The sequence below is a fragment of the Cebus imitator genome, unplaced genomic scaffold (genome assembly GCF_001604975.1).
Source record: "Cebus imitator isolate Cc_AM_T3 unplaced genomic scaffold, Cebus_imitator-1.0 Scaffold60, whole genome shotgun sequence".
Taxonomy (NCBI): Eukaryota; Metazoa; Chordata; class Mammalia; order Primates; family Cebidae; genus Cebus; species Cebus imitator.
The window spans coordinates 1161937-1175818 of NW_016107375.1; the positions used below are offsets into that span (position 1 = coordinate 1161937).

The 13882-nt window shown below is 43.9% G+C and overlaps 1 protein-coding gene across 3 annotated transcripts in view; it reads right to left on the reverse strand.

Moving 5' to 3' along the window:
• MAPK4 (mitogen-activated protein kinase 4) overlaps positions 1-13418 on the reverse strand; it is a 176940-nt gene extending 163522 nt beyond the window's left edge. Inside the window, exon 1 of one of the 3 annotated variants that reach the window (XM_017529581.2) lies at positions 12920-12987. The gene's annotated coding sequence lies outside the window, so the exon portion shown is untranslated. Of the gene's footprint in view, positions 1-12919; positions 13041-13333 lie in introns of those variants that run through there. The other 2 variants (XM_037738932.1, XM_017529582.2) reach the window with 2 other exon arrangements.
• Between the last annotated feature and the right edge of the window lie 464 nt (positions 13419-13882).

Sequence of the window (13882 nt, forward strand, 5' to 3'; positions counted from 1 at the left end):
ATAATAAGGTACACAAGGAGACATGAAAGCATAAATATGAACCAGCAGGAGAACAAGAACAAACAAAAGACAGGAAAAAAAAGGATGCTTGGGAATTCCAGATAGAAAAATTACCAGATATAGAATGTAAAATATCTATGCTTACTATGCTCATGCAGCTAAATGCTATACATAAAAATTACAATAAAGAACCAAGAACCATATAAAGTAACTGCAGATTTGAAAAAAAACTAGAATTCTAGATTGGAAATTCAGTAATCAAAATTGAGAATGCAATAAACAAATGGATTTAACCACAGATTAGATACAGCTGAAGAGATATATTGTGACTTGGAAGACAGGTCAGAAGTAACTATTCAGAATGTTATCTTGGAGAGATTTTTTAAAAAAGGATGGAAAACACAGGGAAGGATAAGAGATATAGAAGATAAGGAAATTTAAGACAGTAAAATTGCCTTATAGCACAAAGTCTCCCTGAAATAGGCAGTAGAGTTCAAAGTTGCTAATATTCCTAAGCCTAACTCCCCCCAAGACCAAGTATACAATGGAGGCAGGCCATGTTAGCAAAGATCCAGAGGTAGTTAGCAGTTGTTAAAAGTGTATGTGACTGTGGTTATGTTATTTTACTTTTCTATGCAATACTCTCCTCATGTATAAATGGAGAGAAGTGACAGGACCCACTTCAGAGACTGTTGTAAGAATTAAGAATTAAGGCCTGTGAAGCACTTAGCAAATGCTCAAGGTAATTTGGCCACCACTAAGAGGATAAAGCACTCTATCTTTCCATCTAAGCTTGCTTCAGGAACTAACAGGCCACTCTACTACTATGAACAACATGTTTTGCCTGAAAGATGGCACTGGAGGTGTTGGAATCATGGAACATGAGAGTTGGATGGAATTCTTTATAAAATGGCCATTATGCCTATGACATCAGAGGTTATTGTTTTTCCTTTTGACAAATGACTTTCTATATACAGGTCATTTTTTTTTAAACCACTACACTCAAATAGATAATTCACCAAAACAAAAACAACAACAAAATACAACACACACACACACACACACACACACACACACACACACACACACACACATACAAGTCCTATAAAAAATCCTATAGAAAAATGTTTAGCTGTACTGGTAAACAAAATGTAAATGAAAGCAATAAAGACACCTTTACTTTGCCACATAAGTAATTACAAAAAAATGTACTGTTATGTCATCAGTAGTATGGTGAAATGTCATCATTAATAGCATGCTATCAATATAAGGGAAACCGGTACACCATTTTGGTAAAGCCATTTAACATAACGCAAGCACATCCTTGCCTCAGTAATTTCACTCTTTGGGAATGTATACCAAGAAAACAATCCAAACTGTAGAAAAATCCCAGACATAAAGTTGCATACGCAGTGATACAGCAAGGAGAAATTAGGACCAAACTTAAAAATTATGTTCACAACAATGAGAACACATGGACACAGGGAGGGTAACATCACACACCAGGGCCTGTCAGGTGGTGTGGGGCTAGGGGAGGGATAGCATTAGGAGAAATACCTAATGTAGATGATGGGTTGATGGGTGCAGCAAACCACCATTGCACATGTATACCTATGTAACAAACCTGCATGTTCTGCACATGTATCCCAGAACTTAAATAATAATAATAATGACATCCATAAAACTCTGACATTGTAGAAAAACAAAAAAATTATGTTCACAATGAGTTTATGTTCACAAAAATTATGTTCACAATAACACATATATTGTTTAATAAAAAAGGCAAGAAAGATTAAAATTACATGTACAACATGGTCTCAATTGTTCAGCTGAGTCTTAAAATGAGCTAAGAAAACCACTAAAAATAAACACAGCAAAATATGAATGGGGTTAAAGTATCACAGGTACAATTTGCTTATTCTTCTTGCTACCTTCCATAATGCATATACTATTACTTTCTTAAGTAGACAAATAAATGTTTTCATTCTAGTGATTTACTGTAAAGACGACATAAAAAAGCACTGAAGGAAGTTTTTATAAAATAATCTCATTTCATCAATCAAACTGTCTCCCTTTTTCTGTGATTGTTTAAGTACTGCCTGTGTTTACACACACCTTTGGCATAGATGTAATCAGTTTGAATTAATGAGCAGTTCTCTCAGGATCAGGTGCCCTGGAAATGAGACAAGTTATCAAACTCTGTTCCTGCCTGGTCTCCCTATACCAACACACTCTGACAATCAGGAAGACAGAAGAACAATGTCCCAGCAGCACTGAGTGTCAAGGAGATGGGGTGAGCTCCTGGCTCCTAGCCCCGGCCTCCCAGCTGACCTCTGTGTGACATTGGCAAGCCACCTAACCACTCTCAGCCTCAGTTTCTCCATTTGTACAGTGGGCAGGCAGGGCTGCTCAGAAACCCCCAAAATCTCTTTCATGTCTAATTTCTGTGACTGTGTGCACATTTGACCCAGAATCTCCAAACAGGTCGCAACTTAAAAAAATTTTATACAAACCAAATTTGTTTAAATACAAATGAAAGACTAGCAATGCTTTAAAAGAAATCCCTCCTACAGCAAATCTTCATGTAGAATATTTCTTATATTTTTGTTACATCTAGACATTGATATATTGCCAGATCAATCTTGTGCAGGGCCCGGCATGTATAGTTAACATTTATATGCTAAAGCAACAATTAGAACACTGTCTTCCTCAGTGAAGCTCAGGTGATCTAAACTAAGAAGAAAGATTAATTAATGAAAAGTCTGAATTATAGTTTCATTTTTAAAGCCTTATTATTTTAATTTCTTAAATTCATACCGTCATGCCTCACTTGATGGGGATCCATCTGAGAAATGCACCATTAGTCAATTTCCTGCTTATAGGAACATCATAGAGCGTACTTACACAAACCTAGATGGAATAGCCTAAATACCTAGGCTACATGGTATGGCCTATTGCTCCTAGGCTACAACTTTGTACATATGCTACTGTACTGAACACTGTAGGCAACTGTATCACAGTGGTGAGTATTTGTACACCTAAACATTTCTAAACATAGAAAAGACACAGGAAAAAATATAGTATTATAATCTTACAGTTTCATAGTCCTATATGCAGTCCTTCATTGACTAAAATGTCATTATGTAGCACATGACTGTACTTAAAGTACTTGCCCCCCAAAATGAGTGGCAAGTATTTCCTGACTGGCCTGTTTTAAAGCAAGGACCTCTCATTCCAGGCTCAGTTATTCTAAAAGAGAAGTTTGAATCAATGTACTCCTATTGTAAACTCTTCAAATACCATCAGAGTGACCTGGAAAAGAGTTTCATTCAGTTCCCGAGGCAATAACTTGGACACTGACCAACCTCGTTTACAAGGTGCAGTAAGTTACCACTACCAACTAGTGGAACGCAGAGCCTCCTGCTAAACCGGAACGAACCCTGCCTCTCATTTCACCTATGATGCTGCTGATGTGGACCTGGCGTTGCTGAAGATATGGAAGTTCTTACTTTTGACGGCAGATGTTAACAGAAATACAGGTCACCCTGGATTGAACAATTCCATTTTGATCCATGCTCTCAATTTAAGTCAACACTTGGAGAAACTTCTCTTAGCTCCTCTCAGTCATAGGTAGGACTAGTTACCCATTCTTGCAGATACAGCTGTTCAGTCATTCCTCAAAACCTTTCCCAAAGACAGCTTTCCCACAACGCTAACAAAAGTTAAATTTGGAGCCCATCACTTGTCCTCACAGGATCCCTTCTAAGGCCTGGGAGGGGCCCTAGCAGTGTGTTCCCCTCATCATTTTGTCTTTTCCTTAAAGAGGACCCATCAAATTACATAAGAATCAAGCCCACTGGAACTGAATCCTCCCTGCCATTTTCCTACCCTACTGGTGGTTACCAGGCACTGCCCAAGCAGCAAGTTGGGATGATCTTGTGGGTAATGGTGGTTCTGCTACCCACAGTTCTGGTATATAAATCAGCCACACTAGAAGAGGAAGAATTTGAGGCTTTTTGCTTCAAAAGATGAACTTAATATAATAACCAGTTTAGGATATGAGGTCTGAAAAAAAGGATATTTATTCTGACTTAAGAAATTATTTATATGAAAAGTTCTACCATGTTAACAAAGTTCCTCTTTATTGAAAAGAACTAAATTATATTAGATAAGGGCTCTCTTATATGGCATGATACATAATAATCAACAACCCTTAGAACAGTGCTTCTGAAGCAACAGTGATTTTGTTTCCCAGGGCATGCTTGGCAATGGCTAGAGACATTTTGGGTTGTCACAACTTGGGGAGCGGGCTGGTGTATGGTGCTCCTGGCATCCAGGGGGTGGAGGCCAGGGATGCTGTTAAGTGTCCTGTAATGCACAGGACAGCTCCCCTTAATAAAAAAAATATCTGGCCCCGCGAAGCATACACAAGTTTCAACGGCCAAATTGACCAAGCAGAAGAAAGGATATCAGAGGTCAAAGATAAACTCAATGAAATAAAACGAGAGGGCAAGATTAGAGAAAAAAAGGGTAAAAAGGAATGAACAAAGTCTCCAAGAAATATGGGACTATGTGAAAAGACCTAATCTACGTTTGATAGGTGTACCTGAATGTGACGGAGAGAATGAATCCAAGCTGGAAAATACTCTTCAGGATATTATCCAGGAAAACTTCCCCAACCTAGCAAGGCAGGCCAATATTTAAGTCCAGGAAATACAGAGAACACCACAAAGATATTCCTCAAGAAGAGTAACCGCAAGGCACATAATCGTCAGATTCACTAGGGTTGAAATGAAGGAAAAAATGCTAAGGGCAGCCAGAGAGAAGGGTTGGGTTACTCACAAAGGGAAGCCCATCAGACTCACAGCACATCTCTCAGCAGAAACCCTACAAGCCAGAAGAGAGTGGGGGCCAATATTCAACATCCTTAAAGAAAAGAACTTTCAACCTGGAATTTCATATCCAGCCAAACTAAGCTTCATAAGCAAAGGAGAAATAAAATCCTTTGCAAACAAGCAAGTACTCAGAGATTTCATCACCACCAGGCCTGCTTTACAAGAGCTCCTGAAAGAGGCACTAAACATAGAAAGGAACAACCAGTACCAGCCGCTCCAAAAACATACCAAATGTTAAAGAGCATCAACACAGTGAAGAAATTGTATCAACTAACGGGCAAAACAGCCAGCTACCATCAAAATGGCAGGATCAAATTCACAATAACAATATTAACCCTAAATGTAAATGGACTAAATGCCCCAATCAAAAGACACAGACTGGCAAATTGGATAAAAAGCCAAAGCCCATCAGTGTGCTATATCCAGGAAACCCATCTCACATGCAAGGATACACAAAGGCTCAAAATAAAGGGATGAAGGAAGATTTATCAAGCAAATGGAGAGCAAAAAAAAAGCAGGGATTTCAATCCTAGTCTCTGATAAAATAGACTTTAAATCAACAAAGATCAAAAGAGACAAAGAAGGACATTACATAATGCTAAAAGGATAAATGCAACAAGAAGAGCTAACGATCCTAAATATATACGCAACCAACACAGGGACACCCAGATACATAAGGCAAGGTCTTAATGAACTTACAAAGAGACTTAGAATCCCACACAATAATAGTGGGAGACTTTAACACCCCATTGTCAATATTAGACAGATCAACAAGACAGAAAATTAACAAGGATATCCAGGACTTCAACTCAGACCTTGACCAAGCAAACCTAATAGACATCTATAGAAATCTCCACCCCAAATCCACAGAATATACATTCTTCTCAGCACCGCATTGCTCCTACTCTAAAATTGACCACATAATTGGAAGTAAATCACTCCTCAGCAAATGCAAAAGAACAGAAATCATAACAAACAGTCTCTCAGACTACAGCGCAATCAAGTTAGAACTCAGAATTCAGAAACTAACTCAGAAATGCACAGCTTCATGGAAACTGAACAACTGGCTCTTGAATGTTGACTGGATAAACAATGAAATGAAGGCAGAAATAAAGATGTTCTTCGAAACCAACAAGAATGAAGATACAACATACCAGAATCTCTGGGACACATTTAAAGCAGTCTCTAGGGGAAAATATATAGCAATAAATGCCCACATGAGAAGGAAGGAGAGATCTAAAATCGACACCCTATTGTCAAAATTGAAAGAGCTAGAGGAGCAAGATCAAAAAAACTCAAAACCTAGCAGAAGATAAGAAATAACTAAGATCAGAGCAGAACTGAAGGAGATAGAGACACAAAAAACCCTTCAAAAAATCAATAAATCCAGGAGCTGGTTTTTTGAAAAGATCAACAAAATAGACCACTAGCCAGATTAATAAAAAAGAAAAGAGCGAATAATCAAAGAGATGCAATAAAGAATGATAAAGGGGATATCACCACAGATTCCACAGAAATACAAACCATCATCAGAGATTATTACAAACAACTCTATGAACATAAACTAGTAAACCTGGAAGAAATGGATAAATTCCTGGACACTTGCATCCTCCCAAGCCTAAACCAGGAAGAAGTCAAAACCCTGAATAGACCAATAACAAGATCTGGTTAAGGCAGCAATTAAGAGCCTGCCACCCAAAAAAAAGTCCAGGTCCAGATGGGTTCACAGCCGAATTCTACCAGACATACAAAGAGGAGCTGGTACCATTCCTTCTGAAACTATTCCAAATAATCCAAAAAGAGGATCATTTTCTGAGACTAACATCATCCTGATACCAAAACCTGAATCATTTTATGAGACCAACATCATCCTGATACCAAAACCCAGCAGAGACTCAGCAAGAAAAGAAAACTTCAGGCCAATATCCATGATGAACATAGAAGCAAAAATCTTCAACAAAATACAGGCAAACTGGCTGCAACAGCACATCAAAAAGCTTATCCACCATGATCAAGTAGGTTTCATCCCGGGGATGCAAGGCTGGTTCAACATATGCAAGTCTATAAACATAATTCATCACATAAACAGAACCAAAGACAAAAACCACATGATTATCTCAACTGATGCAGAGAAGGCCTTTGACAAAATTCAACAGACCTTTATGCTAAAAACCCTCAATAAACTAGGTATTGATGGAATGTATCTCAAAATAATAAAAGCTATTTATGACAAACCCACAGCCAATATCATACTAAATGGGCAAAAACTGAAGCATTCCCTTTGAAATCTGGCACTAGACAAGGATGCCCTCTCTCACCACTCCTATTCAATATAGTACTGGAAGCTTTAACCGGAGCAATCAGGCAAGAAAAAGAAATAAAGTGTATTCAAATAGGAAAGGAGGAAGTCAAATTGTCTCTATTTGCAGACAACATGATTGTATATCTAGAAGACCCATCATCTCAGCCTAAAATCTCCTGAAACTGATAAGCAACTTCAGCAAAGTCTCAGGATATAAAATCAATATGAAAAAATCACAAGCATTCCTATACACCAATAACAGACTTAAAGAGAGCCAAATCAAGAACGAACTGCCATTCACGATTGCTACAAGGAGAATAAAATACCTAGGAATACAACTAACAAGGAACGTAAAGGACCTCTTCAAGGAGAACTACAAACCACTGCTCAACGAAATAAGAGAGGACACAAACAGATGGAAGAACATTCCATGTTCATGGTTAGGAAGAAACAATATAGTGAAAATGGCCATACTGCCCAAAGTAATTTACAGATTCAATGCTATCCCCATCAAGCTACCAATGACCTTCTTCACAGAACTGGAAAAAACCACCTCAAACTTCATATGGAACCAAAAGAGAGCCCGCATAGCCAAGTCAATTCTAAGCAAAAAGAACAAAGAGGGAGGCATCACACTACCGGACTTCAAACTATACTACAAGGCTACAGTAATCAAAACAGCATGGTACTGGTACCAAAACAGAGATACAGACCAATGGAACAGAACAGAGGTCTCGGAGGTAACACAACACATCTACAACCATCTCATCTTTGACAAACCAGACAAAAACAAGCAATGGGGAAAGGATTCCCTGTTTAATAAATGGTGTTGGGAAAACTGGCTAGCCGTGTGCAGAAAGCAGAAACTGGGCCCCTTCCTGACACCTTACACTAAAATTAACTCCAGACTGATTAAGGACTTAAACATAAGACCTAACGCCATAAAAACCCTAGAAGAAAATCTAGGCAAAACCATTCAGGACATAGGCATAGGCAAGGACTTCATGACCAAAACACAAAAAGCATTGGCAACAAAAGCCAAAATAGACAAATGGGACCTAATCAAACTCCACAGCTTCTGCACGGCAAAAGAAACAGTCATTAGAGTGAATCGGCAACCAACAGAATGGGAAAAAATTTTTGCAGTCTACCCATCTGACAAAGGGCTGATATCTAGAATCTACAAAGAACTAAAACAGATTTACAAGAAAAAAACAAACAAGCCCATTCAAAAGTGGACGAAGGATACGAACAGACACTTTACAAAAGAAGACATACATGAGGCCAACAAACATATGAAAAAATGCTCATCATCACTGGTCATTAGAGAAATGCAAATCAAAACTACATTGAGATACCATCTCACGCCAGTTAGAATGGCGATCATTAAAAAATCTGGAGACAACAGATGCTGGAGAGGATGCGGAGAAATAGGAACACTTTTACACTGTTGGTGGGAGTGTAAATTAGTTCAACCATTGTGGAAGACAGTGTGGCGATTCCTCAAGGACCTAGAAATAGAAATTCTATTTGATTCAGCCATCCCATTAGTAGGTATATATCCAAAGGATTATAAATCCTTCTATTATAAGGACACGTGCACACGAATGTTCATTGCAGCACAGTTTACAATAGCAAAGACCTGGAACCAATCCAAATGCCCATCGATGATAGACTGGACAGGGAAAATGTGGCACATATACACCATGGAATATTATGCAGCCATCAAAAACGATGAGTTCGTGTCCTTTGTAGGGACATGGATGAACCTGGAAACCATCATTCTCAGCAAACTGACACAAGAACAGAAAATCAAATACTGCATGTTCTCGCTCATAGGTGGGTGTTGAACAAGGAGAACACATGGACACAGGGAGGGGAGCATCACACACTGGGGTCTGTCGGGGGAAATAGGGGAGGGACAGTGGGTGGTGGGGAGTTGGGGAGAGATAGCATGGGGAGAAATGCCAGATATAGGTGATGGGGAGGAAGGCAGCAAATCACACTGCCATGTGTGTACCTATGCAACAATCTTGCATGTTCTTCATATGTACCCCAAAACCTAAAATGCAATTTTAAAAAATCCCTTGTAAAAAAAAAAATACCTGGCCCATGACATCAACAGTGCCCAGGTTGAGAATCGCTGCCTTAAAATAATGGGCACATGTAGGGAAAGAAGCAAGGATTTCCCTTTGAAACGATAAAGCTTTAAACTTTGGAGTGGAATGTATGAGGGCCAAGCTGACAGGTGGCTCAGAGAGAGCCACTGTCTGACTTCAACCACTACACCATCATAAAAAGCAATGGAGCCTCCAGACTTTCATGAATCATGGGACTCCACGGACCCTTGACAAGACTGGCTACGTGAGGAGATGGTGGTTTCAGGAGCACCAGGAAAGGCACTTTGCCTCCCCAATTACCTCCAACACCCACTTGTCTGTGCCTCACATCCTTTCACGGTGAACACCGCCTTTCATTCCATAACAAGGCTTAAAGTGCAAAGACCCCTGGAAGAGAGAACACAGTGACCTACATTCATATTCAAGAGAAAGTGACTGATGACAGATTGGCTTTCCCCTGAGACCAGTTTTCATACAGTGAAAGGCTCTGAACAGCTGAAAATGATGAAGAGGAAGCGAGGCCAGCAGGCTCTGATGAGGCCAGGAAGAGGTGAAGAAATGGGCAATAGAGGTCAGTGAAATAACTGTCACCTGCTCCACTGATTCTTTCTGCCTGAGCCTGCAAGGAGGGAAGGATACAGAGAAAAAAAAAAAGTCACATTCTTGGCCTTGAAGAAGATTACAGTCAAGTTCAGCTCAGGTGAAAAAACTCCAGGAATGCTTAAAAGAATGGCCAAGATGCAAGGCAGTGCTACTCCACAGCCAGAACAGGAGATGAAGGTTCTTGCCAGCTGTGGGATCATGCTGAAGCTCAATTGGTTCTGGGTGACACCCCCCCACCTGACACCTAGCATAATCCTTGACACACAGTAAAATGTTCCAGCAACGCTTGTGTTTTGAGTGAATGGAAACTATTCCAGAGGAAGATCTATCAAATGCCTAAAGTATTCTAAAGAGGGTTTGTTTTCCTTGACACCTGTGCCAACGCTGTTTCCCTCAATTTGGGAGGAAAGTCTTTGGTGGCTGTTTTTGCTCACCTGAATCCTATTTCATCTTGCGTAGCCCGTTTGTTTTCTCTATAAATTCCTGATGGTTTCTCCCTGTTTTCTTATAAGCACATTCATCTAGTACTTACCATATTTTCTATGTATCTTTCATAAACAGGCTTAATTCCAGAAAAGATTTGAGAGAGGCTTTCAAGTCCACAACAAAAATACTCTAATACAGTTTTTTAAATAAAGAATTTAAAAGGAAAATCTCAGAAATAATTTAGGAAGATAAAAATCATTGTACCAAGAAGCTGGGATAAAGCCTTTACCGGGAATTTCTGGAGGCCAAGGCAAAAAGATAAACATACAAGGCATGCAGAGAGTTCTCAGTGTCTGATAAGAGAAAAGCCACAGTTCCATGAGGTGAGAATACTTTTTTATGTTAAATTCCAGGAGGAATTTGCTTCTGGTTTTTCATATATGCTGCCCAAGTTGTAATTTTACACGTTTACCTCATGAACCAGAGTTCTTTAGGACAAAGACTGTGTCTTAGACTACATTTCCCTGATAAAAGCCTATATAACATTGTAAATACTCAAATATTTGCTAAAGAATATGATTTTCTTGCCAATCTGGATATTCCAGTGTATCTCAAGATCCTAAGATTATCAGAGTAAGAGATTCATCAAATCTCTTAGCAGGAAAACCATTTGATTCCAGCCCTAGGTCCCCAGCCATGGGTAATGATGGGACATAAAGACTCTCACCCCAACACCACTGCTATCCGTTTGAAGTGAGGGGCTGGAAGGTCCACTGGCCCTGTCTTCACGCTCCCTCTCTCTCCATTTGTTCCTTCCTTGTTTAGATGATTGTCTTTCTGTCTGTCTCCAGCACAGATTCTCCGTTCCTTCGAGCATTGGGGCTTTGCTTATTGCCCTTTGATTCTCTGTGATAACTCCATGGTGCTTTACACAAAGAAACTGACTTTTCTAATGTAAGAAAAGGAAATTGGAAAGAGGTTCCAGAGCAAGACTTTTTATTATTCAGCCCTGCTTCTGTCTGAGAAACCCTCAAGCATAGGAGTGTGCTCTCATATGTAGAAGACCAATCCTTCCTATACCATACAAGCGGTCCAGAAAGGTTAAAATGCAGGTCACTAAAGAAGTTGAAGACTCAAGGGTCTGAAGATCTTAAATTTTCTCTCCCTTGTTTCTGTCTGTACCGCAAAAGTACACTGGCCAACCCTTCAGCAAAAAAAAAGCCTTTTGCACCTACTGAGTAGGTGCTCAGTAAATATCTATTACAACAAGGTAATAAGACACAGCTACCTTGAACATAGTAGGTACTCAATAAATATCTGTTACATTGAGAACGTCATGACCCTTCACCTTTGCACACAGTAGATGCTCAACACATATCTACAAATCAAAAAAGTTTGTAGTATTTCTGCTTTTCACATAGTAGGTGCTCAATAAGTATCTTTTACATTAAGGTTATTGCAAGATATTAACCTCCCAGTAAATGGCTATTGAATTGAACAATCACGGACACTCCTCCTTAGAGAACCCAGGGAGAGGTGACATTAATCAGCCCCCAGGCACAGATCCATGAATGGAAATGCACATCTCGAGGTAGTGCTTTCCAGAGTGCTGGAGAGGCGCGTGACAGTACGCGGCCACCGTGCTCTTTCGGGACGCTGTTGACCCACTGCTGGCTCCTGGTATCGATTGCCGATTGGAATCCATTCCCCACCCACAGGCGCGAAACAGCCGCCACCTCCAGTGATCACTTCGGGGCCGCACCTGGAACTCCCGCCACGGCCCCCTCCCGGGGCATCCGCCCACCCGGGCTTCAACTCCGATTCCAGAGAGTAGATGGCAGAACAAAAGCAAAGTCGGGGGCTTCCGATTGCTTTCCTGATAGGGAGCAATCCGGGAGGAGGCTGAGAGAGCCAGCCTGGGACCCAGCTGGTATGTCAAACCCGAGCCGCTGCCCTCTCTGGCGGGCTGGGGCTCCGGATCGCCGAGCGCGGAAAGCGGCGGGGTCTCCCCACTCCCCCTCTCCCAGGGGCACCGACCGGCAGTGTGGGTGCCTTGGTCTGGTGGCGCGGGGCGAGGGCGCTGTATTAACCCTTGAACGCGGAGGGAAGAGGCTGGAGGGGAGGATAATCGGGGGCTAGGGCAGACCCCGCTACCGCGATCCGAATCTCAACTCGCAGTGTGAACCGCCCCTCGGCGACCCCTAGCGCTCGGGACTGTCCCCGGCGGTGGGGTCCCCTCGCGGAGCCCGGCCCCTACGTCCTCCTCCCCTAAACACACCGCGGGGAGCCCAGCGGCGGCCTCCCACCTCAACTGGGTCCAGGACAGCACCGGCTCGCGGTCCGGGGGCGAGGAGGTCACTCCGGGCGGCCGGGCGGGTCCCGCGGGAGACCCCCGCCGCTGGGAAACTCGCTAGTTTGGCAGTGGCTTGGCCTGGGGGGCTTATTGTTAGGGTGAAGTGGGGCGACAGAGCGAGCACGGAAGTCTCGACTCTTCCCCGCTTCTCCAGAGCCCGCCGAACTCCAAGAGGCGCGGGCGGCGGGAGGAGAACGCCAGCGGAGGGGGAGCCACTTACCGAGCAGAACCCGAGAGCGCGGCGGCCCGGGTGCAAGCTGCCCTTTGTCTGCCTCCGCGGCGCTGACGCGCTCCGCCAGGCCGGTTCCAGCCCCGACGCGCGGCGAGCTCTCGCCGGCGCCCCTACAGCCCGGCTCGCGGCTCCCGCTCGGGCTCGGGCTCCGGCTCTGGCCCCAGCCCCGGCCCCCGCCCGCGCCGCCGCCGCCGCCGCCGCCGCCGCCGCTGCCGCTGCGGCTCCGCCCCGAGCCCGGCCCCGCCCCCGCCCGCTGGGCCCCCACCTGCTGCGGCGGCGGCGCTCGGGAGCCCGGCCCTGGGCGCCTGGGGGCGGCCGCCTCCCGCGCGTCCCGCTCTGCCCTCTCGCAGCCTCCAAGCCGCTCGGCCGCGCGGTCCCGGGGCCTTCCCCAACCCGGCTCACCTGGGAAGCCGAGCCCGTCCTGGGGCAGCCTGGCCCTCCCGGGCACACGCGGGCGAGCCCCAGTCGCTCAAAGCCCGTCCTCACGCCTCCTGGGGGTGGGAGATCCTCGGGCTCCGTCCCGCAGGGAGGGGTCGCCGGGAAGGCGGGAAGCGGGGATCCGCTGAGCCTGGTCGCCGCCCCGCCAGCCCCGCGCTCCTGCAGCCCCGGGGGCCCGGTGGAAGGTGGTGGCAGAAGGAGCCGGCGGGGACCGGTACGCTCCGAGCGGGAAGGGGCACTGGGCAGAGGGTCGAGGGGGCGCGGAGCCCACGTGCACCGGTCCCCCGCCGGCCTCGGATTCCGAGCGGGCCGCCTGGGCTGTGAATCTGTGCTCATTGGCAGGACCGGAATAAAACTAACAAAAGGGAACCAACACTTTGGGAGCCAGAGGAAAGGGACAAGAGAAGCCACCGACCCTAACACTGGTAATAACGGGTGCTTCCGTGGTGCCTTCAGCGAGCCCAAAGCGGTGGACACCGATGAGGGGCGTCACTGAACGGGGGTGCGTCCCAT